The 27,263-nt window shown below is 45.1% G+C and overlaps 1 long non-coding RNA gene across 1 annotated transcript in view; it reads right to left on the reverse strand.

Annotated features, from left to right (window-relative positions):
• Window positions 1-27,263, reverse strand: part of LOC146765822 (uncharacterized) — a 67,899-nt gene that overhangs the window by 26,132 nt on the left and 14,504 nt on the right. The window contains exon 2 of the long non-coding RNA XR_014949319.1: window positions 1-25,656. This is a non-coding gene — a long non-coding RNA (uncharacterized LOC146765822). The remainder of the gene's footprint in view (window positions 25,657-27,263) is intronic.

Below are 27,263 nucleotides of genomic sequence, written 5' to 3' on the forward strand. Positions count from 1 at the left end.
CCAGGGGAACAGCAGGGATAAACTAGTCTGGTCCTGCACCAGCTTGGCAGCAGTTTGCAGAGGAACACAGGCTTCTTGCAGGAGCAGAAAGGCTCCACTCAGCACTTTACAAGACAACTTTAAATTGTCAAAATGGTCACAGAGTGGGGGATTCTGCCAGATTTGGCTGTGTTCTTCAGCTGCATTTGTCTTTCTACACTGTTGAGTCCTTCACCTGGGAGATGCTATAGAAACACAAGGCATTAGGAGCATGGAGCACACAATAAAAGCTAAACAATGCAAACCACATGCAATATAAGCAGGAAGATAATTCTGTGCGTGCTCTCTGCAATAGCTTGGGCCTTAATATGCAGTAAATTGCAGCAAGTAAAGGCTGTGGAGTGGAGATCATAAACTTGAATTCCACTGCTAAACTGTCAGGGCAGAGATCTGACCAACATTATAAAATACGAGAAGTGATTTTAGGAGTTCTGATGAGAGGGATTTCAGAACTGCTTCCCAAAGGTTGGCTGCACAGTGTTTTCAGTATATCAGGTGCCAGGGTTGCTCTTCTCTTCTGTAAACCCCCTGATGTTTCTTGTGCATTGGCACTGCACCTTGTTGGGGGAGACTTTCACAATGGGATATTTGGGCACTGCAGTAATGGGAACTAGGAAAAACTCAGGACTTTCATGCTGAATCACAGCTTATCTACTGCACAGCAGAAGGGAGGATTCCAGATATTTTCTTCTGCTTTTTACCTTTGGGAGATTTATGACAAACATCTAAAATTATCCTGGGGAAAGAAATGTCTGTCCCCCCTTTATTTTCTCTCTTGACTACAACAAACAGCTGAGAGATAATTCACCTGTAGGTGGTCAGTCAGGCTGGCTGTGCTGAATTCACATGCTTGAAGTGAGCTGGGGCTGGCAATGCCCACTTGATCCTTGGATGCCATCCCAGTGTGCTGTGTGTTGCCCATATAGACCTGGATTTTGCAGAGCAAGAGCTAAAACCTCAAAGATGGGCTTGCAAAGTTTCTGTAGTGGGTTTTTGGTGGGAAAGCTTGTCCAGTGCTTATATACAGGGCAGCTGTTGCAGCCAGTCTGTTCTGATGTGCAAAGAGTCTCTGATTCATTTTGGGGGACTGCATGGGAGGTAAATATTAGAAGGGTTGCTCATGTAAAGCCTTTGTGGTTGTGCTTAAAAATGATTGTTAGATACCTTTAATATGGAACAGATTTTCTTTTCTCCCTGTGTGGTTTGGTGGGGTTGGAAGAGCCTGTGATGCTGGAATTCTGTCTTGGATGACTGGAAAGGACCTTGCAGGGCTTCACTTGAGGCTTGGGCCTGTAGGCCTGGGCCTTCGTCCTGCTCCAGCCCATTTCCACCTCACATCTGCTCTGTGACATGGCTGCAAGTCAGCCATGGACCACACTCTGACCTGAGAGTGCCTGATTGCCCACCCCAGCAGAAAGATGCTCCGGGAGGGGAGCTGGAGGTGTAGGGTGGCTGTACCTGTACCATGGAGCACCACAGAGGAGCCCCTGGCGAGAGGGAGGGCAGAAGGTACAGGGAGGTGCAGGGATGGATGGCCAGGTGAGGTGCTGGCAGATGGCAGCTGCTGTGAGAAGTGCCCACGTGCCTGTCCCTGAGCCTGGCCTTGGTGCCAGGTGCCCGTGGGCTCCAGGGAGGAGGGTGGTAGGAGCTGCACTGGCTGTGCCAGCAAAGGCTGTGCTCAGCCTCTGCCTGTGCCTCTGAGTGCTGGGCATTCCCAGAGATGGAGAAGGACCCTAATATGTATTTAAACATATGCCTATGGTGCCCTTGCCAAGGGAAAGGTGAGGAACATCAGCCTCTTGACTTGTTTCATCCAAAACACAAACCAACAAAAGGGGACTTCATTAGGGCTAGAAACCACTGATTTAGGAAATTTTGGACTCCCAGGGATAGCTGCTGACTTTTCAATGGATCCACCAGAGGCTTAGAGGACTTGAGGCAGAGGTGGTGTGAGAAGGGAGCTCTGAGGAGCTCCTGTGCCCAGGGGCTGCTCTGGAGCTGCTGTGCCTGGCTGTGCCTGTGCTCTGAGGGTGGCACAGCTCCAGCCCTGGAGCACTTGAGCTAGATCATCCTGCAGCTCCCCTGCATCCCAGTCGTTATTGATAGCACACCTGGTGCCAAGTAGGACCTTTTCCATTCTTAATCTGTGATTAACAAGGTTGTTAAAGTAATTCTCAGCTCTGCTGAAACCAGAGTTTTATGTGACATACTGGATAAAGGTTCTGTTTGAAGTAGTCTTTAATCTTAGTTCTAGGATTAAATCATATGTAAACAGTCACATTTTATCAGCTTGGCTGCAAAATAATTTATTTGTTAGTCTAATTTTAGTACTTGTAGGTAATTCAATACAGTTTGAAAGACGTTGTATAGGAGAGAACAGATCTAATTTTCCACCAGTAATTTGGTCCTGCGAAAGGCCTTGCCTGTTATGGGTAGCTGCATGGATTTTAGAAAAGCTATTCCAAATGTGTGAAAAAGCAGCGTGACTGCATGTGGGGCTTTGCAGGACCAAGGCCTGCCATTGTGTTTTTTTGGCAGAGCTGTTTGACATTGCAATACATTTTTGTAAATGCTTGTGTTGCATCTATTTTTACTGTGTTGTGTAATTAGACTTTTAGGACAGAGCTATAACTATTGAACACTGTACTGGAAGTTACTGTATCTCAGTGGATGAGATAAGATTTTCTTTAGAACTAGAGGAGGATATCTCTGTGGTATCTCTATGACAATTGCACGGACATTCAAAGATGGGAAGTGATCCATGTGAATATAATTATTAGATCAGCCTTTACTATAGGACTTGATTTTTCCTATTGGAAAAATTATTCTCTGCTGGAAGTCTGAAAGATGTTCCCACGTGAAATCTGATGTGTAGGATGTGAAACTTTTCCCTTTGCATGAAGGCATTTCAATGTGATTTCTGAGTGAACGGGGATATGGTTTTATTGCTGCTTGGTGCTAACAGCTGAAGTAGGTTACAGGAGAAAAGGGGCTGAAAGCTGATTGGCAGTGGGTGATCACAGTGAAAACTGAACTCTGGCCAGGATTATTTTGCAAATGAAGACTCTCCTCTCCTTACAGCACCTGGGATTTCCAGGAGATTTTGATGGGAGCAGGGGACTCACAAAAGCTCTATTTCCTATTCCTGCTTCTAGCTGGACTTTGTAGAGTCTAATTCCAAATGGCCTGACTGTGCCTGCCTTAGCTCCTCTTTGAAAAACAAATCTTATTCTGTCATGGGGGAATTTCACCCATAAGAGCTGAGCTTTTATTTTTCTATTGGGAAATTCAGGTTGAATAAATGCCAAAGAAAGCTTAAATTTTCCCCCTGCTTTTCTGCCCAGCCTCTTGCATGTTAGAGTATTGGTTGTATCCAGATCAGTATGAACTCACACTGGTAACTGGAATTCCTCCTTAAAGGATCAAAGCTGTGTGATGTAGAGTAGGAATGCCTTTATTTGGATAAAATTGATCTAGAAATTATAGCAGCTGGCTTGAGTTCTTGGCCATAGACATCCCAGTGCTGTAGAGGCAGTGTTTACAGGAAACATTCCCTCTTTTTTTTTGCAGTTCAGCTGGTTGAAGACATCTCATTATCTGCCTGGCTTGCATGTCTGCATTTGGTGAGGATTTGAGTTTAAAACACTTTAAAGAATGCTCTGAATTCATAACCTGTCAGGGCTCTCTCTTGGTTTGTGTGATTGGGAAATCTAGATACCAGGGCAGGAAGGGCCAATATGAAAAGAATAATGTGACTCAATTGACTGTGAAATTTTTCTAGGAACAGGTGTAATAGTGATCATAAACATTTGTGAAATATTTTACTACCAGCTTTAATCCCTGCAGAGGGGAATATTTAGGAGCAGGAGAATGAATGTGAAAGTAACTTCAAAGGCTGAGTAAAAAGATCAGGAGCTCCAACCTTGTGTCCAGCCAAGGAGCAGCTGAGCACTGAGGGGGCTGTGGCTCCCTTTGATCCATCATTCTCATCCAGATCAGTTCACCTGGGACCCCAAGAGGACCTCATGGGGATCCTTAGGGTGGTGGTGGTGGTGGTGGTCACCCCAGCCACTGTCCTTTCCAGCATAACCTTGCATTTTCCCATTAGTCGTGTTTTTTTTAATGGGGTAACACAAACTGTGTAGTGAATAGATCACAAAACCCAGAGAGGGGAGGGAAATGAGTAAAATTTTGCAGCTGTGGAACTGTGTGTGCTAGCAAAAGTGATGCTGAGCCGGGGTGGCTCTTTGAGAGGGGGCCCTGAGCAAGCAGGTGAGAAAGGTTTTCTTTTCTCATGCCTTGTGGAGAGCACAAAGCTTTTCTGCAGAGAATACACAGGAAATGTAAAAGCAAGCAAGGGTCTGAGAACTGCCCAAGGAAGTTTGATAGAGGTTGAAAGTTTTTCCTGTACTTAGGGCCAGCATGAGGAGCAGAATGCCATTTGCATTCCTGGGGGGCTCAGGTTTGCACAGCTCCTTGCAAAGGCCTCTCTGATGGATGAAATTTTCCCACTGCCATTAAGGAAACACAACTCGGGGGTGATTTCAAAGAGGGAAAACAAGGAGCTATAAAGACAAACATGTAGGAAGTGCTATAGAGTGATAAGGAAGCCACGATGGTAAATCAAAGCCTGAGGAGGAAGGATATGAAGGGGCACACAAGTATAAATCTCTCTAAACAGATCAAGGAGCTGGTGAGGCCTTTAGAGGGATGTGAATGGAGAGTCAGTGGTTGGAGCTGCTGAGGAGCTGAATGAATTCCTTGACTTGATACGCAAGGAGAGCAGCTAGAGGTCACATACTCTGTGGAGGACAGGGAAACACAGTGGTTTTCTATGTGGGGAGAGAGAGAAGGAATATTATTTTTAAGTTTTATGTGTGTGTAACCCAAGCAGACAGTTGGGAAATTAAAGCTACTAAAATTGACAAGTCACCAATTTTAGATTAACTTCAACCTATGATAACTGAAGTTGGTTTCTGGTCTTGGTGTTTAAGAGGTCCCTGGGAAAGCAGTGGTGTCTGAGGAAAAAGGCACAGAAAGCATTGTCTCCCTGTTAAAAATAAAACAAAACATAAACCAGCAATTAATAAAAAAGAAATCAGGCAAGTTGTAAAAAAACCTCCCTAAAGTATCTATTACTAAAGGGCAAGCAGCAAGCAATGTTTGAGAGCCATTTGGTAGACAGTGAAGTAGCCCTCAGTACCCAGTCCTACATTTCTGAAATCTGTACTTTAAAATGGCTGAATCTACATTAAAAGCAGCAGCAGCAGCTGCCACAAAGGTCTGGTTTTGGAGACAAAGATCTGGTTTTGGAGAGAGCTCTGAGGTGCTGCTGCAGTACAGACTGTCCCACAGAGCAACCTGCACACCAGCACCTTCCTGATTCCCCAGTGCCAGTGAAAATGGAAAACACATTCCAGTCTTAATATCATGGGGTTTCAGACTGCCCTGTGAGCCAAACCTGCAGTGTTTTACATCCACCCCGTGTATGTGTGGCCAGCTGGAGCAATGGCAGATGAGCAGCTTGGCCACTGGTGCTTCCAACTGCCCCGATCTCTTGGGGCTGATGGTTCCAGCACACTGAGACACAGGATCCAGAAGGATGCAGCAGGATCCAGACGGGTGCAGCAGGATGCAGGAGGATGCAGAAGGTTGCAGGAGGATGCAGCAGGATGCAGAAGGTTGCAGGAGGATGCAGGAGGATGCAGCTCTTCACTCAGATGTCTTCATTGTGGTCAGAACTACTGCACCAGGGATTTGATTGAATGACAGGGTCTGAGCTTTTGACAGACCCCCTTCTTCCACATCCAGTGCAAGCATGATATTTCATCCTGTAGATGCTGTGCTGAAAGCAGAGGACCTTTGTCAGGTTATTTCAGCTAAGCCATGGATTTTCAACTTTATTTTTAATCTAAGGAGCTCTAAACATTTGACGCTGCAGATTTGAACCCTTTTACAGCAAACCTAAGCCTATTTACTGTCTCCTTGCTCATGTAAATTCCTAGGAGCTTTTCCCAGACCTACAGAAAGAGTCTGTGTGCCCAAAGGGACCATGATTTAATGAAGTTACTTCTGCTCAGAGCTTTTTTCATTAGCTCTGTGAAGATGGAGAGAAGCAAAGGGGAAGGATGCAATACCCCAAGCTCTTCTCACCTTCCAGAAACTAGGAATACTCTTTATTTAGAGGAGAATGTCAACAGAGCTCCTAAGACTCATGTCCCACTAAAGAGCAGAGGCACAAGGCTCCTCTTGTGAGGTGTCAAGTTACCCGGGAGACAGACTGAGCAACTAAGAAATGTTGCAAGTTTTTGGAAAAGAGATTTATATATAAATGTGTTACGGGAAAAAATACCACTGGTCATACACATGGTAATTCTTCTGTCTTACTTTGTTTGCTATCTTTCTTTCTTTATTGTTTTCAAAGATTTAAAGGAATTTAATTAAAAAGGCAGTTTAACTACCCTATTCTTTCCAGATAACAAACACTAAAATAAAATGAAGTGAAACACTGGAGAGCCTGCTTTATACCCCTTTTAAAACTGAGCACAAAAGCCAAATGAGATCACAGGGTTTATCGGGCAAGCTGTTTCCAGAAAAGATGAGGAACCGCTCCTGCCACTGTACAAGGAACAGCTGAACTTTCATCTGGAAAGCCATGGACAGTTCTCATCATCCATCTTTGGGAAGAATAAATCCAGAGTGGAATTTAGAAGGTGACTGGGACAATGAGTGGTGCTTGCAAGGAAAAGCCAAAGGAGTGTGGAACGTTCAGCAGGAGAGCTGGAGTGAGGGCACTGCTTTCTGTATCTGCGGCAGAGGAAGAATGTTATATAAAAGAAAGGAAATCTTTGGCTGATGGAATAATTATAAACTGTCATGCAATACACTTAAGATGAAAACAGGGAGGTCTCTGAGTCTTGGAACAATGGGCTCTGCAAGACCTTGGATTGGGGCAGCAGGGCCAGGTTCCATTTTGTAACCTGTACACAAAAGTGTACAGTGAAAGTGGGGACTGGCTGCAGTGATCATCTCCAGTCCCACATGCTCCCAGAATAACATTCATTTCTTCTGTCAATCTGGTAGTCCATGGGCAAATGTCTAGCTGTAGCCTTCCAAGGAGCCCAAAGTAGCTTTTATCCTCTGATGGAGTTGTCTCTTAGAGCTGGCTTAATGATGGATCTGGGAGCTGTGACAAAAGTGCCAGCAGTGAGAGGTGACAGACCAACAGGACATCCAGTGCCTCCACTGGAGGTGGCAGCCTGGCTTTTCTCCTGGTGGCTGTTGTGACAGTGACTGGGTCTACATCTCTCTCCAGGGTGTGCTGCCATGCCTTCTGCTGGCAGTGCTGCCTCTGGAAGGTCTCCCATCCCTGTGGGGACACTTCCAGCTCCTGGTGGCTGCAGATCATCCCACTGAGTACCAACAGCTGCAGGGGAGCCTGGAAATGGGCCTGCAGGAAGAGAAGAGACACGTAGGGCTGCTTTCATCCTGCCCCAGAGCTGAGAGCTGGCAGTGTGTGCAGCAGGCCTGGGTCTCTCTGCTGGTCCCTCCCGGGGCGAGGCAGGAGCAGAGCCTGGTGTCAGATGTCTGTCAGCCTCTGACCAGCAAGAAAGTCTCCATCTAAATCAACAAGAGCTCTCCAGACTTTGAAACATGGCGAGTGGGTATTTTTAGAAGCCAATCAATCAGTGGTGACTGTTCAAGTTCAGACAAGTCAAACACAGCCTGCAAAGTTACACAGAAGTGCTGTGTGTCGTGGAAGGTTGGTGAGCCTGCTTGTTTCAACAAACTGTGCCAAATCCATGAGCTACCAGAGCCCAGCTCTTTTTAGATAGCTGTAAGGAGTGTAAACAGATTGTGGATTGTAAAACACACACTTCTGAATTGAAGCAATGAATTGCAGACTGGGTTTCTAGGGAAACCTTCTTTAAAGGTGCTAGAATTGTTTTCAAAACCTGGACAGACCCCTGGTTGAGGGGTTTCTGTCTTGGCCTTATTTGCAGGTGAGGAAATTGAGGCACAGTAGCATGAGCTGGAGTTCACTAATACTGACCACAAAGAAGGATCCTCCAAGGAGCTTGCAGGGTCCTCTTGATGCTATTCTAGTGTGTGGGGATGGAATAAAATCATAATAATGAATCATATCCATGAAAAATGCTGGTGCAGCCTGGACTCAGACTGAACCTCTAAAACCAGAGACCACGCAGATTAAAAAATGATATTATGATTTCCAAATGCTCAGTTTATCCAGATTAAAAATTGTCCTTGTGTTTTCTGTTGTCACTGATCACAGAGAAAAGCTCTGTGGCTCTTCTGTCTGCTTCTATGCTGCTTCTTGTCCTTCCCTCCATCACTGCAAGGCATTAGCTCCAGAGCACCACACCATAGTCCTTGCACAGCTGCACAAAATACAGTGCATGATCTGATTCTGAAACTGACTGAACTCATGTGTTTAATGCCAGCTGAATTTATGCTGATGCATTGGAAATACATTTTTAGGAAGGATTCTCTATAATTATTACATTATAGCTACTGTTGGGTTGCTCAGAGTACAGTAAACAATTGCTATGCTTGTTAGAGGCCATGAATACAGAAACACATTCCTCTCTGAGAGGTCTGCTGTTAAATACTAACTTGTCATTTCAAGGCGTAGGGGAGTGCATGCCCTCGAAGGGACATGTTGACATTGAGCCTGTGATCCAGTTCCTGTCACTTCCACCACGTTGTCAGAGCTGCCCCTGGACAGGAACAGTGGATGTGCTGGGGGCAGCCCTGCAGTTCCAACATTTTGCACCTGGATCCTCTCACTGCTGCCGCTGTTGCCATTTTGCAATAGAACCCAGGGATCCCCTTGCCCTGGAATTTTGGCCTCAGATGAAAGGCAGGTGAGTGGGGAAAGCTGTGAGTGTAACAACTATCCAGGGCCCAGCTCCCATAGGAGTGGCAAGAGAAGGTGTTCAGGCACACTGGGGTTATAAAGGAGTAATTTCAGGATCACTGGTCTAATGAGCAGCTTTCACCCGTGTGGTGGCTCCACTGTCTGCTGGGAAGGGAGTGCTCACTGCTGCCTTTTCCTCAGGGAATACTAATGGTGTCTGTATCCTCCAGCTGTCATCTCCAGTCACCTCTGGGAGCTTCATTTGAGAGATCCTCTCCTCTGTTGTGTTGAAATTGTCTGGTGCAGTTTAGAACTACTCACACACACACACACACACACACAGAGTGAAATCATGTCAAGCTTTGTTTCCTTAGGAATCCCAGGCTTAACAAAAATCACCTTGCCATTGTCCCAAATGTAACATGCAGTTGTGGTTTTCATGGTGCAGAAGAAATGTGGGGACACAGCTGTAGCTCAAATCTGTTAATAAAATGCAATTAAAGATCTCAAGGCTGGAACAGAACCCAGAAAATCTGATGGAGCTGCAAAAGCTGGGCTCAAGCAGCAAGCACCAGCGAGGGCAGGTGATGGGTTTCACTCTGACATCTCTCAGTCCCTCTCTGTGGTGGGGGATCTGCCCCTTATTACATGGCCAGAAGAAAACAATGGAAAAACATGGCAACTGTAAGAATGGAGTCTGGAAGCAGCTCAGCAGCGATGTATGGAGAGGAAGAACACTTTAGGTGCATTTTAATTATGGTTTATGTAGATTGGAGGGAGATATGGCTGAGAATGGACACCAGTTGCCTCTGGAGAGATTGCGCTGAAGCAAAACTCTGGCAGAAACTACAGTTTTGGGAGCTCAGTGCTTTTGAATTCTCATCTTGCATCAGAGTGAAATATCTGCCCCCACTTGTGACCTCAGCAGCCACCCTGGCACTGGGGGAAGGAGCCAGACTTGGATGCAGATCTGACATTTCCCAGATGAATGGTGACCCCTGGGCTCTCCGCCCCTCCACCATAACACTCTCCATATTTAGGGAGAAGAAGAGGATGATTAAGGAGTGAATGGCTTTCTCCATACTCAGCCCTCCTGCTTTTTTTGGTTTGCATTGCAAACTCCATGTTGTTTTAATGTAGTTCCTTGTATTTAATGTGTTTTTATTGCTTTCTCTAATAACACTGACCAAGCACTAGCAGCCAAATCAAACAAGCTGTGCCAATAAGCCAAACATTTCACTTCAAGCAGCAAAGAGGATGCTTCTTACCCCTACTCAAGCTCAGACGTGAAAATGAAGGACCTCACTGCTGCTGTGGTGAGGGCAGGGCTGGGCAGTGTCCCTGCCCTGGGCTCCCTCCCTGTGTGTGCTGGGGTCTTGAGGTGGGAGCTGGACAAGGTAAAGGCTGGTTGTTCTCAAGGTTGTCATGTAGCTTCCCATCTCATGGGCTTTATCAAGCTGGGTCTTGTGTTCTTTTGGCTGTAAGCACCTCTGAACCACTCTGACTTCAGTGGGAGCTGAAGTTCATGTTCTGCATTGCTGAAAGCCTTTCCATTAAATTAAAAATCAACCCCAAACCTCCTCCCCTGGTGCTGATCTGTGGTGTGATGTTGGCATAAGTGTACAGGAGTTTCAGCAGCTGGGTTGCTGGCATTTTCATAGGACTTTTTTCTCATTCTCTCTATCTTTTGCATAATATTCCTGAAGTTTTTTTCACTGTTTGCTTTTCCCCAACATGTCCCAGGCTTCATCTCTGTCCTCTTACTGCTGCTTCCTGTTGTTCTCTGTGATCTCCCTTGTTCCATCTTTCTTCTCTGGTTTTCTCCCTTTCATTTTAGGCTGGTTTGTTCACACTGGCTCAGCCCACCCTCCCAAAGGGGAGGCATATCTGTTTCATTCCCTGTCTCCATTTCCCTCCCAGCCCCACAGCTGTTCCTTCTCTTTCCCTTTCCTTCAGGCTTCTCTTCTGTTTCCAGCGCCATCCACTGCCTTCTCCTTTTCATCTCCCTGTCCAATCCCTTTCTTCCATCACTGGAGGTCAGCAAAAGAGAAAACAGAACATGAACCAGGAGGGGGATGTTACAGCCAAGAATGATGTGCCTGTGAGATGCCAAGTATTGTCTCACCAGTGTTAGTCCAGACTGCTTTCATCTGGCTGGGCAAGCTGAACCCACCAGCTCAAGCATTTACACAGTTTTTGATGATTTGTGCCACACAATCTGTCATTACACCTGAGAAATTCCAGCCTTTTGCTCTGCACAAGTTGAAGGCCAAAAGCTCTGCAGTGGCAATGAGGTAGAATGTACACATCATTTCCAACTTTTGTTTTCCCCACCATGTGCTGCACTTTCCCAGCTAAGCACCAGCATCTGTAGCTGCCCATGTCTGTGCCTTTGCCTGTGGAATTATGTGTTTTTTAGTTCTGCTCAATCACAAGCAATCACAGAGCTGCAATTTCAGGGACAGAAAACGATCTAACAAATTGGCTCATGTGCGATTACAGAAGATACATTCTGCCACAAATTTGTTCTGCCACTGCTTTGTGTTCCTGAGTGGAAGCCCCCAGGGGAACAAATGGTCCAGGGTGGCTGGTCTGTGGCTCAGGTCTGTCTGTCGGCTGGGGTGAATTAAACCTACAGCTCAGATGTGCAAAGAGCTTTTCACTCTGGAGGGAACTGGGCTGCACTGTGTGTATCTACCTCAGAAACAAGCTGACCTGCCTCAGGCATCTCTGTATGGATTTAGGGAATGATCAAATCTAGAAGGAGAACCTGATCTATCAGCAGGTCAGCCAAAACCTAATCTATCAGCAGGTCAGCCCACAGCAACCCCCTGTGCAGCCCGGAAAGTGCATGGAGACCCCAGAGCTGCTGTTTGACTCCCTCCACAGCTGTGGTTGCATCTCCTGCCCCTTTCCCCTCACCTTTCCCTGTAATCCCTGACTCAGGCTTTGCCTTCTGCAGCAGCAAGGAAAATGTCCTCACAGAGCTCCTGGCGCGGGGGCAGCGGGAGGCCGCGATAGCCGCAGTCTCGGCTGGGGAATGAGCGGAGCTCTCTGTGCCATTATTGTTCTCTGCTCCAAGCTGGAAGCAGCCGAGAGAAGGACTCACAGCCTGTCCCTCTGGAACCATCCCCCGGGACCTCAGCGAACCTTCGGCGTTGCAGGCTGTGCACCAAAGCCAGGAACAGCAATTTTTTTTTGGTGGGAAAATAAAGACAGAATCCTCCACCTGAATTTAGAGTCAATATCCAGTTCTTTCACAGTGATTGCTCAGCAGTGATCGACATTTCAACTGTGTTTAAAAAGGACAAGTAAAGAAATACAGGAGGGGAGTATGAGAATTTCCAGGGCCAGTGCAGAGTGTGCTGAAGGAGAAAACAATGCAGCGATTGCGCCCCTGGTCAGACCCTCATGGGGACAATTAAACTTCTTAGAGAGCTTTTATTGTCAGGGTTTGGGACAGTCAGAGGATGTTTCCTCTGGGAGCAATGATCTCTCTCACAGGTTCCTCTCCAAACCTGAGTCAGAGCAGTCTGGTACTTCAGTGTGTAGCAAATGCCACAGGTGACGACTTTGAAATGCCCATCAGCAATTTTAGTGGTGAGTACATGTGGAAGTGAGATGAAGGAAAAGTCAGAAAACACTTTTAGCTTGCCTCACACTCCCCTTCCTAATGGAGATGACAGAATTAAAAAGTTATGCTATGTAAACTGTCCATTTCTGATCATACCATAATGTCCCCCTGCCAAGCTCCATGGCCCATGAAAATGCCCACTCTGCTCATAGTATTTTATTCTTTTAGCTTTTGGTAAATCATCTGCTACAGCCTGTTGAGCATTTTAAAGCATTTCTTGCTAATGGATTTTCACAATGTAGTTTAAGGGATGTTGTTATTAATAAACGTTACTGCACTGAATAGTAATTTGGTAAAGATGAAAGAGGCATTTTTAGATAACACTTCCCTTTCAGCAGTTGCTAGGAATTTTCACTCCTTCAGAATATATTGAATGTAATCTTGATTTTTTTTGTTCTTAAAACCAGGCTATCATATTCTGATTCTATAAAGAGAATATGAGTAGGGTTGAACCAGTTGTGAAGTCCCCTGTGAAGTCCCCAGTTCTTCTCAGCACATCAGAGAGGTTTCCTTGCTATGAGAGAAAACAAAACTAGCACAGGTATCCCATCCAGCATTGGTGGAAAAGTGTAAAGGCAGTTGGTATTGGGGGAGGGTTTTTTTGCAAGATGATTAATCAATCTTAATATTGATGGAAACATGAAAAGGAAATAATTTCTCCATGCTTGATAGCCAATTTTTGCTAATGGTCTGCTCTCCATTACGCTTTCATTGCAATGACTGAAGTGCTTTGTTGTGTATAAATTAATTAGGGACTTGCATCTCAGTAGTGAACAGTGAGTGACTGGCTCCAGTGAAACAGGAAATGTGGAATGTCTAAAGGCTGGTATCTGCCACAAAAATGGCACTGTAAACACTTGTGGTACTCAAGAATGAGAAGTACTGTGAGTTATGTTGGGAGTGCATCATAAAATTATCATAGGGCTAAACAAGGGAAATTGTGAGGAGGAATGCTTGCAGAAAAAAAAAAAAGGGAAAGGTTCTCTTCTGAGAAGAGAGCTTTGCTTCATTAAGATTTGATCCATGCAAAGACTGATGTCTTCAGCACAGGAGACAGGTATTAATCATGGGAAAGAATTTGTTTGCACAACCAGCAGAAAGGCAGTTTTCTTAGCAAATAAGAAAAAAAAAATTACTTTCTTTTTCTGAATTGAACTTCCAGTTAAAGATGCATCATATCCAAATGCAGAACCAAAAATGAGCAAAGGCAGCATGAAGATGGAGAGGGCTGAGATGGGGACTTTGCTCCTGCTTTTCTCAGTTGCTGGCAATGTGACATTTTACTGCTCCTTCTCTTTTCTGTGGCTCTTCCATACCTCCCACCCTCTGTGTATTTTCTTTGTTAGCTCTTTTTGAGAGCAGAGAATTTCTCATAGCCTGTGTTAGTGCTGCGTGTAACTGCTCCAGATGCTATGGTGATATCGAGAGTAATAGCTCATCTGCCACCCAGCTCATTCCCTCAGCTCATTCTTTTGCCAGGCTGCACATTCTTGTGAATAGGCAGCTAAGAGATTGCTCTATAAAGCACTAATATGGATCTGCCTCTTATAACAGGAGTAAGTTCAATGAAATTCAGCAGGAATAAAATGGGTGCTTGTTATAGAGGAACTGAGACATTCTCTGCAAAATACACAAACAGTACTTACAATAAAGTTTAAAATTCAAGACAAGAAAATGGTGTGAAATGTCGGTTGCAACTTGCACCAGACTTCTCCCTGGGGATGAGTGCATTACATTATAATCATTCTGTTTTTCTGGATTGCTTTCCTTGCAGAGCAGGCTATAAATAATCATTATTGGTACTGCAAGGAGGCAGTGGGTTTCTGAACAACCATGACTGAATTCTTAATTTGTCAGTTACTGATACAATGCATCTGTTTTACTAATTATTTTAATGAAGTTTTATATGCAAAAGAAAGAATACAAAATTACTGAGGGGTTTGGGTTGGGTTTGTTTTCTTCTTTTTAGATTCCCCAACTAATTGGAGGACAGCCTACCTGTGACTGTCTGCATGTTTGTAAATCTTGGGTCTGAACTGGTGACATTCAGTGGTGGTTCGTGTGTACGGTTTAGCAATGTCAGCCCCGAGCCCCCAGCTACTCTGCAGACAATACCAATGTGCTGCCAGCATCCCATGGGGGACATCTTATTACTGGAGGAGGATTCTCAGGAATGAAAATGCAGTTTTATCCTTCTCAAAGTGCCCCTTGGCAAGGTCAGCCAGGAGCACTTACTCCAAGTGATGCGTTGTTAATATTCCCCTAACTCGCTCAGTGTGAGGCAGACACGGATTGCAGCTTCTCTCCTCCATTTCTTTGGGCCCAGCCATGCCCTCATGGACATCCATGGCCTGACAGCTCCAATCACTGAAGTCAGTAGACCTAAAAGATAAGGCATTGATGTAGGAGGGAGATGAATCAGGACTGTGGCCAGAGTCCCATTGATTTCAGGGAGCAGGGCTGTGGTCGCCTTCCTGCGAGCAGAGTGCTTTAGTGACTGTGCTATGGGCCCAGCTCAGCCCGTGCTGTAGGCAGGGAGCACAGCTCCCTGACCTGGGATGTGAATGCTGATGGGTGGCCCAAACATAGTTTGTGGCCAAAATGAGCTTATTTCCTCTTGCAGATCCCATCAGGAGAGCTCCTGAGGCAGTCCTGGTCTCCTCTCTGCCTCTCTCCCAAGGAATGCAGGTCCTGACCACACACGCTGTCCATACAGAACCTCTGCCTTGAACTTTGTGCCTCAGGCTTCAGCTTTGTGAGCCCTTAGATGGCCCTTCTGCAGCTGCCTCAGGCCACACACAGTCATGAGACTCTGCTGGAGGTGACAAAGCTGGCACTGGTCTGGGAATACCTCTCCTGTATGGAGTTAACCAGGTGAGCATAATCCACTGGAAGCCTGAGCACTTTGGCTTAGCACTTACCTGGAACAGGGTGGACATGTGCCTGCAGCTGGCTCAGGAGACAGTGGTGACCTGCAGCCCCTGCTCAGCTCCTGACACAGCATGAGCAGCCTTGTCCTGAGGGGCTGGAAGGGCTGTGGGCACTGAGGGGTAGCATGAAAGGGAGTGTTTCTGATTTGGTATCATTTACAGGTGATGTGCTGAAGTCTGGCATTGCCAGGGTAGACCCACCACAAACTCAAGACAACAATGTGGAACGTTGGTGTCTCCCTGCTCTGAGCTATCTCAGCTAGAAAGGCTTTTGGAAATTAAGATAAATGGAAATATAGCCTCTGGACTTGTTATTACTGTTACTCAAAAGCCTCAGGCATCCAGGCTCTGGCCTGTTTGGCCAGTTGCTCTGTGCAGCTGTGGATGCTCTGCTCCTTTTCACTAGAAAGCAAAAGCAGTTTTGTGCCCAACAGGCAATAGACTTTTCTCTTGTTTTCTGTTGGTCTCCTCCACTGCCTTCCCCTGCAAGGAGGGAGCAAAGGGTGGTGCAGCCTGTGGGTTTAACTGGACACCATCCCTTTAATGTGGAGTTGTGTTTTTCTCTCAAGGCCAAAAATAAATGCTACTGAAGGAGTAAACAGACATGAAAAGAAGGCTTGGACACGTGGAAGACAAGACTGCTTTGTGTTTCCCAAAGCAAAGAGCTTGTTCAAAAGGAGGTTACATTTTTAGAGAAACACTAGTCCTGTGACACTGCCAAGGTCAGTAGGTGCCCAGCAGAGCACTGTGAATTCGAGGCAGACGTGCTCTGGCAGAGGGGCACAGCTTTTCTCCCCCTCCAGAGTATTTACAATATATTAATGGAGAGGAGAGAAATTTGCTTTGCTCTAGTATTTCATCTCTTCTAGAGGGATGGATCATACATCAGTTTGTCAATGGAAGAGCATCCATCCATCTTCCATCTTTTTGGGACAGCAGCATGGCCTTAGTGCTCTGGTAGGTCTCTCATGTGTTTTGGGAAGTGAGGACTGTGCTGCTGCCATTCTGCAACTCAGAAAACAGGGAAAGCAAGGACATGTCACAGACAGGATCCTGGAGTGATTCTCATGGCAGTGGGGAAAGTCAGTGAGTGAGTGAGTGAGTCTCACTTGGAGTACAGATACTCTACATGACAGTGATTTTTAAAGGGATTTGGACCAACAGTACATTTTTATGACGTGTTTTGAGTGTTGGTTTCCTCTTTTCTAGAATTGGCCCTGTACAGGCAGTTTAAGTTAAGCCTCTGCTACTTGTTCTGGCTGCATGTCTTGGACAGGTCAATCCACGGTCTGGATGAGTTTTGCTTTCTTCAAGAACCAGACAGAATTCAAAGTAAATAGCTTGGCACAGGCACCTCATTTTCAGGTGAGCAAGGTCTCGCTGCTACGGCGATCTCAGTGGGGTTAGGAGGCTTTGTTCTTCACCTCAGGCACTTAACTAATTCCTCATGGAGTGCATGTGTTCTGAAGTGTGATCTTTATGTCTCAGTTGTCTATAAAATGAAAATGCTAGTTTATCCTGAGAAGGGTTACAGTGCCTCACACACACAAGAAGGGCAAGTGAAGTTCTTTCATTGTCTCTAAAGTGCTGAGCTCTGAGTCATCCAGAGCCTGTGAAGACTCTGGTTAGGAGTTTTTAAGGTACCTCATTAGGGCTGAACCTCCAGCACTGTCTGTAGTCACACACCAAAGTATTAATCTCTCAAAGGACGTTGAGAAATTAAGGGAACAAAGGAGAGGAATCAACTGCACTGAAGACCTGAGGAGCTGAATGTGATGGGAACTGGATTCCAAAACTAGCTGGAACATGCAGGAGGACAAACCCTGAAGGGAAACACTCCAAAACCAGCCTCAAACACACGCAGGAGTTTGGTGAGAGCAGACAAGGGATGGGCAGAAGGTCTGAGTGTTCACTTCAGGTGCAGCCAGGGACTGAAATCAGAGGTCTGTAGGGGAAGCACTGCAGGGAATGACCACCTGCCTTTGGAGCCCATCAGCCTGCACAGGGCTGAGCCCCTGTGCCAAGGGCATTTCAGTCCAGCAGTTCTGGACCTGCTTTATGAGCTACTCTGTCATCTTTGCCAGGGGTGCAGCATCAGAGAGGAGTGTTGGGGCAAGACTGGAGGAACTATTTGCCTCAATCTTCCCATTTTAATTTGCTGAGGTCAGAAAATATAAGGGTAGAATGAGAAGTGTCAAAAGTAAAGTTGTGAATTGGATTTTGAAAAGGAAATGAAACAGATGGTAGGTTTCAGTTAGATAAATACAGAAGAGGAAAAGACAAAAAACATGGTCATTATATAGTGAGAATGGGATTGAGATTAGACTAGTCTACATATGGTCTAAAATCAATTAAAACCACTTTACCTACATTTTCAGTAGAGAAGATAATATTGGACAATGGGTCAAAGATGGGATTTCTAGTGGGAACATACTTAAGGGAATGAAAATTATCACATGTAAGACGTGAGGAAAAGCTTAAAGAATTCTGTGTGCTCAGATCAAGGTGCCCTGGCAGATTTCCACCTCAGGATTTGGAAAGAACTGGCACATTAAAGGAGCTCAGTGTAACCTCATATTTCTCTTTGATGACTGATTTTTTTCCCCAAGACAAATGAAATACAGGTGATATACTCTATCCAGACATGAGTCAAGAATCTGATATTACACCACATGGGAAATTAGTAGCTGAAGTTGAGAAGATGGGGATTAGTGTGGATGGCAAATGCAGAACTGCTAAAGCCAAGGACAGGGAGCTCTATGGGAAGGAGAAATGCTGGACAGAGAGTGGAACTCCTCAAGGGTCAGCCTTGAGCCAGTCTTACTTATTTTGTTAATGACTGGCACAGCTGTAGGAATGTCATAAAGAAATTTGCTGAGGACACGGGCTTTGCTAATAGAGAGAAGGATCAGAACATCAATCAGCAATAACTTAATGACAGAATTTGAGATAGAATAGACAAAGTATAAAGACAGGCAGTTAAAAATTAATCACTAGAATATCACATTACTCACTTGGGAAGGACAAAAGCAGGATGGTAAAAAAAACCAGAGAGAATTACTTGCTCTGAGGGATAATTGTGAGCCACCAATCTGATATGGAAAGGCAAACACAGTCCTTGAAGATACAGGTTCACTCATGTTCAAGGAAGATTAGCAGGTACAGAGAAGGGCATTAAGGATGATCAGAGGGTTTAGAACAAGAGGAGACTAGAAGAGCTTCATTTGTTTAGTTTCTCAAAACAAAGACTAGAGCAGATAGGATTGTTTTTGGTAAATACATCTGATAGGTAAAGATCAGAGGAAAAAAGAGAATTATTTAAATTAAATTATGATGCTGGCACAAGAACAAATGATATTAGGGCTGGAAATTTAAAATGAAGTGTTGGAATAGCCTGCCAAAAAGCATGATATGATGTAATTGATTGTGATAGTGGGAGACTGGCTCAGTAATGCTGAGCCCTGTGTTCCTAGAAACGTGCAGCAGACAGGATTTTGGCAAAGTGGGCACTGGCCTCTAATAAGGAGGAGGAGCCCTGTGCTGCCTGTGTGAGCATGAGAAAGCATAACTGGCCAGTCACCAGCTCTGGAAATGGGGGGAAAAAGGAAGCTTTGATTTCAACAGCTAAAGTGAGGTCCTTCCCTCCTCCTCCCCTATGGGAACTGGCAAACTCAGCTCTTTAATGGTTCAAACTCATCTCAGCCTTGCCTATAAATAGATAAATGAGATTCCTCCTGTCCCAGTGAGTAATTCTGACATCCTCCTGCTGCCTCAGAGAGCTGAGTCACAGGCACTCTGCACTCCAGTCCTTGCATTACTTACATGGTCTCAAAGGAAATTTTAACACATCCAATGAATCATCGGGGATTGGATCATGTTTAAAGTTATTCCATTGGCATTTCCCTTCCATTGTAGCAAGTCTGCCAATACCTAAAACTTTGGCTAATCTGGACTCAAAACACATTGAGGAAATAGCATGTTTACATATACAGCTACTAATAAAAATAATAATAAAAAGTCTTTTTAAATTTGCAGCAAAAAACAAGTGACCCTTAGTGGATTCCTCTAGTGCTTTTGGACCTGCTAATTTTGTCAGACTCTTCCTTTTTTTTTTTTTTTTTTGTAGCTGCTTATTTAAAGGAACTCAGAATTTGAAATGTTTACTATTCAGTCATTAGGTCCCTAATTTAATCTCCTGCCGATTTCCTGCCAAAATATTATTTTCACTGAGATGAAGCTTACAGCCCCATGCTCATTCTCTCTCAGACACACATTCCTGGTCTTACCCATGATAAAAATAAAATGCCTGTAAAGCAAAGACAAAACCAGAGCAGTATTAAGTACAGAACATAGGGCAGTGATACATCACTGATTGAGCCTCACAGGCCATTGTGACTTGTCACCTTGCCTTTTCCCAGGTGGTACAGAGTAGTCTCATTGGCTTTGAATCAACACAGCATTTGAAATCAGAACATCTCTCTCTCTTTCCCTCCCTCAGAAAACATCTGGAAGAGTGGAAAATTCTCCAGCAGAATTTGGGGGCTGTGAAACAAATACAGAAATATTTCTCTCTGTTGGTTTTCTGGCTTGCCTTTCGTATCTTAGAACTGGTTGGGACATTTCACTCATTATTACCAGACTTGGTTTCAGTCAGTGAGAAATGCTAACATTTTCTGGTTTGCTGCTGTGGTTTGGTACTCTTAGACCTAAAACCTGGTTTGTTCTTTTGATAACTCTAGGAAATCTGTGTCATATTTAAATAACATTTTTCTAGTACCTTTTCATCAGGCAGTTCTCTGCCTGTGCATAGATTGTTAACAAGTGTTTACTCCACACATTCCAGCCAGAGCTGCAGTTGCTCCATGAGACGCTTCTGTTGCGAGGCTGGTTGGGTTATTTATCAGCCCAGCACAGCCTTCACTGCCAGTTTGCTGCCAGCTGTTAACTATACAATAGCATTGGGAACAAAATCACTTCTGGCTCTGCCAGTGGAGTTGGACATAATTCAGCTACCTGTTGACAAATGATTTGTTTAACAGCATAAACGATAATATTTTTATAGCCAGAAGTTTTCACCCTCCTCTGAAGCTGGTAAAAAAACCTGAGGAGTTCCCAGAAGTTCCTCACTTGTGTCTTTTTCAAGTTTTCTTACAGCACTGCCTTGTATTGTTGTCTCTATGCAGGAAAAGACAACCTTAATGGGCAAAGCAGTGGTGCCTGCATGCTGCTGGAACAGGGTAGCTGCATTCCTTGGTGCCACTTGCTTGGCTGGGCTCTGAAGCAGCAATGCCCACTGGACAGTGGGGCTGCAGGGATGCTCCAGGACAAGCCAGAGGCCTGAAAACAAGCCAGGGTTTCTGTAAAGCATTAATCACCCCGTGCAGGGCCGGGCACTGGGAACGGGGTGAGAGTTCTCTCGCAGCACACACATGGTTTCTATCTAAGCTTTGTTTCAGCTGGATATTTCCCACTAATGCATCCTTCTTTAACACCTTGTACTCATTTACTGTGGGGCTGTTTAGCAGCACAAATCAATTAAGTGCTGCAGAAACCCACTGAGACAGGGAGAGTTCCCTGTCTCTGGTTCAGCTGGGGTGGGAGGCATGCAGAGGTTAAGCCTGTGCTTTTTGCCACACAGGGAGCGAGGGTGGAGCATGGAGCAGCCCCCAGCTCATCTCCTGTTTGGGTTTCAGCCCTCCCCAGCACCCTCAGAGAGACTCACAGCTGCTCCAGGACATCTGAGGGCCTTGGGGAGCTTCTCATCTGGCATCAAATAATCAGAGAACTGGAGAGTGCCAGCCCTGCTGCCATATCCCACTGAGACTGGCCAGGGAGCCTCACCGAGCGGGGCTTAGCAGTCCTGATGTACCCAGCTGTGCCCTGTAACAGAGACAGGGTTCAGTGTTGGCCTCCAAGCTCACCTTCTTGTGTCTCACAGGTTTGTCCATCATGAAATTGCTTAGACCTGCTGGGGAAATCACTGCTCAGTGGTTTAGCTACAACTGGCCAGAGGGATGTGCAGAGGTTCAGGAAGTCATAAAGTCACAAATTTTGAATGAGAATAGAGTCAGAAAAAATGAGTGACTTTAAAATAATCATTTGGTTGGTCTTGTTCCAAGTGTAACACCAGCTCAGCGTGCCAGACAGAGCTCAGGAAGTGCCTACCAGCTGCTGGCCCCATGGGAATGGGATGCAGAGATGTGCCTCTGCTGCAGGCTGGGCTGGAGCTGCTCACACACAGCACAGGCTCCAGAAAGAGGAGAGAGTAATTCAAGCCACATGATAAAGCTGATCCATACAATGAAGGAAGATAAAGCCTAACCAAGCAGTTCCTGCTCCTCATGGGTGTCTCTCAGGAGGGCCTGAGGCTGTGAGACATGCCCTCAGCTCACAGAGACCATTAATCATGAGTGTGCCTTGGTCCCTGGCTATTTTAATCACTGTTGAAATACACACTCCTAAAAATGGTATTTGATTCCAATGCACATGATTTCCTTTGGCTTCCTTTCCCCCAATTAAGTGCAAGCTGTAACTACTTGGAGGTCCACATGCTGGGATCCACAGATTTGTTTGTCACCCTCACGGAGTATAAGATCCATGACACCACACATAACTATCAGAATATACTGTAATGGAGCTGTGGCCTGAGTGTGGTACCAACCTGTCCTGTGCAACTGCACACTGGAAATGTCACTGGGTCCTACTGGATCATCAGTCCTTCCCTGTTGCACTTTATTATGTAATGATTGAAAATGCCTCTTGTATATGCTGACACTACTCAGGATGTCAGTCTGTTGTCGGAGAAGTGAATGAATCATCACAAGTGGATGAACTGGGATTATATTTGTAAAGGGTAGGCTGTAGAAACAAGTAAGTCTTTAATTTTTCCTTTAAAAATGCTGAGCAAAAGTCACAGGAAGTTTAAAGAGAAAACAAATTGTTCTTCCACAGGTTCAGGAGCACAGCAGAGTCCTTGTATGCTCAGCTTCTCTCATAAGGCAGATGAGCAGCCTGAGGAGTCTGGGGATGCCTTCCTTGAAGTGCAGACTGAATGCATCATGCCCAGCTCCATGGGCTTACTGGTACTCTAATTTACAAACTGGATTGCCACAACTCTGAATTTCTCTGCATTTTTTGTCTATGCGAGTGTTGTTATTGAGCTTAAAGAACCAGTCTGAGTTTACAGACAGAAAGAAAAAGCAAAGTTTACAGGAATATCATCTTAAAAATACAAGGAACATTTTGCAGGTACACTAATCATCAGGCACCCCTTCAGTGTTTGTCACACTGAGCCAGGTCATAGGCCCGTGACAGCAGAACAAATAGCCAAGAGGAGTCTTTACTATTATAATGTGGGATTTAAATCATTAGAGCTGACATTATTTACTTGGGACACCACAACTGGGTTTTGTTTGTTTGTTTGTTTGAAAGCTGCATATAAAGCAGCATCAAGCTCAGTAACAAGAGGACTTTCTGTCTGTTGGGCTTCCAGGTTAAGAAGACAAATCCTGCTCCAATAACAACAAATTTTTCAAACTTGATGTGGCAGAGAAAGGCACAGTCATGCTGATGAGTTTGTGTGCTGAACTTCAGACCCAGGGATGTCAGCTCACTTTGCTGGGGTATTGTTTTGGCTTTTCTCTTTAAAAAGTACCAAGTATCAGCCTTTGAATCCCAGGGAATACAAACTGGCAGCAGAACATGGTCCAGCTCGTGTGAAGGTTGGCCCAGCCATCCCACTGGGGAAGTTGTACTTTCTTTCCCACCAACTCCAGCAAATGTTCTCTTGGTGAAACACGGCCAGTTCTGGTCCAATTAAAAAGACAGCCCAATAACCACCTGCTAAAGCTAAAGATTCCTTGAAAGCCTGGATTTATTCAGTCTTGCTGAAAAGCAAATGTTTAAACTGTGACAAAGTTTGCCGAAATAACTGTATTTCCTCTGTAAAGCAGCTATTTATTCATCAGAAACTACAGCAAAGTACCACAGGGCTTCAATAAAAGAAATCAATAAATTTGCCTGCAAAATGTATTTCCTGCTCTGATTTTATTCCACATATGTGTCTGACATACAATTTCTGTTTGATTGAATGTACCACATTTAAACTGTTCTGGACAGGAGCTGTGCACTGAGAGCAGCTGATAACAGTGCAAGGCATTTCAGCAAGCCTCCCCTGCAGTGAGACACTCCTTGCAGGCATTAACAGAATTACTTCTACTTGAAGAGAAATTTCTTTTTTTTTTTTTTCCCTTTTCCCTTTTGTAATCTCACCCTACATCTTTTGCTCTGTGCTGTCTCGGGTCAGTTCTTTGTGGGCAGTGGTAACAGTCACCAAACCAGACTCTCTGCACCTTCCAAGGATGGGCAAAGCAGCATCAGTGGCTGAGGCTTAGTTCATTTCCTGTTACCTGTTTTTCAGAGAAAAAATTGTGTGCATGTGAGGACCAATGTGTTTTATTTCAGCAGGATCTCTCTTTATGTTCATGATGCTTAGCACTGACTGGGGATGGCAACCTGAAGGAAGTCTGGGGCAGTGCTTAACAGCAGTAGAAGGTGAGGATATAATCTGAGACTGAGTCTGAAAAAAACCCATAATTTCCTGCAAATACTTTTCAAAACACTTTTATTTTAGGTATTTCTGCTTTTTTTTTTTTTTTTTTTTTTTTTTTTTTTTTTTTTAAGCTAAATTGGAGGTGTTAAGTGGCACTGAACTTTAAAAATAAAAAGAATTCAATCTAGTCAGATTTGTTCTTAAAGTCTTAGTGGCTTGGTGTGGGCACTAAGAAATGCACTTTGGTTTGCTGACAATGTCCTCAAGTGTTAAAGAGGCACCAGCAGGGCTGGATCCCAGTGCAGGATGTGCACAAGGGATCCTGCATGTGAACCCAAGTGACCCTACAGACCTCTGCTGCACCAACCCTCCTCTGGCAGGCAGTGTGGCAGCTGGGAGAGCTGTTTGGGAACAGATCGGACAAAAACACCACCAAACCACAGTGCTCTCCTATTTCCCATGGGCAGTCACACACATGGAGGGCTTTGTCCATGGAGGCCAGGATAAGAAGGCAACTTGCAGCTTGCCACAAGGGACAAGACACAAGGTTATAAAACCCTGGAACAGCTTCTTAGACATTTCTATAGGCAGTTCCCACAGCACATAAGAAAAAGATCCATTCATCGGGGTCTGGGCTGCAGGATGAACTGCAGTTGTTCTGTGCTCATCCTCTGTTAGAAGTTCTGACTTGTCCTTCTGACTTTAAAATCCATGGATGGGTTCTCTTCACAGTGGCAGAGCTGAGGTAGGAAGAGGCTGGGGAGGCGTATTCCAGTATTTCAGGGCAAAAAATGTGTTTATTTTAACATATAAATATCCTTATTTAAAGTGTTGATATTAAAGATAAAAATTGTAACCAGAAACTCTTCCAAAAAAGTTACAAACCCCCATTCCTGATGCTTCTGTTTTCATAATGAAGAATATTCCACAGTAGTAGAGTGTTGCTTTGCAGCCTGTTAGCAGAAGAGGTGATTGGGTCAGTTGACTTGTAGGTGTCAAAATCAGAACAGATTAAGCTAATTCCATCCATCCATCTTGCTAAGAAACATTCAAGCCCTTTCATCTCGTTTCAGTATCCAAAGAGGACAGAGCGTTGCTGCATACAGAAGTCCTTGTGGAGAGGAGCAGCAGATCTGGGGTTTCCTATGATGAGGCAGTCTCAGAAATGAAAGGTGTCAAAGCAGGAAGTCCTGACACAGTTCCAAAAGTGTCACATTCCTGGAATCAGCTGGCACAAAGGACACTCCTGGACGGTTCTGTGGGGCCCTGAGCAGCCCAGGTTTCTTTGTTCCCTTCGGGTTGAACAGTATCCATCCTTCATTGACAGCAGTGCCTTCCTTGTGCCCATTGTCTGTCTTACCTGTCACACAGTCACTGGGACAAGGACTGTCCTTTAGGACTTGCTTACACAGCAGCTGCAATAGCTACAGCAGGATGACTCCATGTGAACACTCATTCCACAGCCACGGGATCAGCTCCTGGTTCATACCATACCTTAAGTGGAGCAGCCTCAGTGTGTCAGTGTGCCTTACAAAGTTAAGCAAGATCTGGTGCTCAGCTCAGGGTTTCTAGTCACTTCTCCTTTATAAAGAATTCAGCTTTAAGAAAAGCAGTTGAAATGCTCCTGAGAATGACAAATAACAAATAACAAATAAAACCCAGAGCCATAAAACCCAGTTAAAAAAAAAAAAAAAAAAAAAAAAAAGCATGCACTCCTAATCTATTGGCATGTATTGGCATGGGCATATAAAGCAGAATTAGTTGATAATCATATCAATTAATTGATAAAAATGCTAAAACCCATAATCAAAGCCTTTTCAGAAAGGTAATGAATAAGTAATCCACACAGACAATGTGGAAGGACTGCTGCTGCTGTGGGGCCAGGGAGCCATTAATTTGTCTATCCATACCCCTAGAGTTATTAAAGGATAAAAGCTTTGAACATTGCTGCAGAGTTCAGTGAAAATAAAAAACTTATACTCAGCATACAGAAGCTCTCAGAAATGCAAATAAAGTATTAGAATGCATGAAGATGGCAAATAATTGAATATTATGGTTCTGTTTAACAAATTGCTTCTTTGCATGCAATTACTTCATCATGGTCTGATCTGAAATATGAGAGCAGGAATAAAGCTCAGAGAAAGATGCTGTGGATGACCAGAGGCCTGCAGTGAGTTTGCTGAAAGAAGGGTAAAACAGAATTAGGTGGGGATGAATGGTTTGGGTAAGGGCTCTATCTGGGGGCTTGGGGTACATCTCTTTAGTTGCATTTATTTCTGGTGGGGGGGAAATGTCAGACAGACACAACAGGGAGGGAAAGCACTTGGCTTTCTCCATCTCTGTGCTCCAGTTCTCATGCCCTGAGCATCATAAGAAGCTCATGCTCCACACCACAGGTGACAACACCACGTCCTTGTAGTTCCGCTCCAACAGAAACACTGTCCCCAGCTGACACCCTGCCAGCCCTCCTCGAGGGCATCTGCCCTTTAGCTCTCCTTTCAGGCCTCCCGTGCCACAGTTGACTATTGCAAGAACAATAAGGATTTTTAGGGGCATTATGACTGGGTTAGTAAAACACAGCTGCCCCTGAAAGTCCCTCATTTTTCTTGCTGCCGCTCAGTCGGTCCCCAGGAGGGCAGGGTCTGACAGGGTCCGTTCTCTCCAGTGAGGCACACACGGCTCTGCTGCTGTGCCCAGAAGTGCCCCAGCCCCAGCACCCAGCTCACATGGCAGGGGAGGGTGTGTGACTGCTTTGCCACCCCTGTGGGCTCCTCCTGAGTGAACGCCATGCTGAGTTTCAGCAGAATGCCAGATGGCTCCTCTGTCACTCGCAAGGATGCCACCAAAGGGAGCCCGGCACAGCTCGCTGCAGGCAGCCCTGGAACTCCCCAGCCAGAGGGGCAAAAGGCAGGATTGCCCTTGTTCTGTGGGTACTGCTTGTTCTGGCACCCAGGTGAGCAGTGGTCTTTGGCCAGGGGAAGTGGAGACCCCAGGGCTGACTGCCCCACACGTCCCACAGTGGGTCATACCCTGCAACCCCAGGGCACTTGGAGCTCCCCTGGGGACTCACAGCACTCAGGTCCCAGCAGGAAAGTTCACACCCATCTGCAGCAGCAGTTGCCTATTATTTATTTAAAAAGCTGAGAATTTTAGGGAATTACTTCCGATTTCTTAACAACTTTCAGCTAAAGTAATATCTGAAGAAGATTCATACATTTCCAACTAAAAAGG

This window comes from Lonchura striata, chromosome 18, assembly GCF_050655825.1.
Source record: "Lonchura striata isolate lonStrDom1 chromosome 18, ASM5065582v1, whole genome shotgun sequence".
Lineage (NCBI taxonomy): Eukaryota > Metazoa > Chordata > Aves > Passeriformes > Estrildidae > Lonchura > Lonchura striata.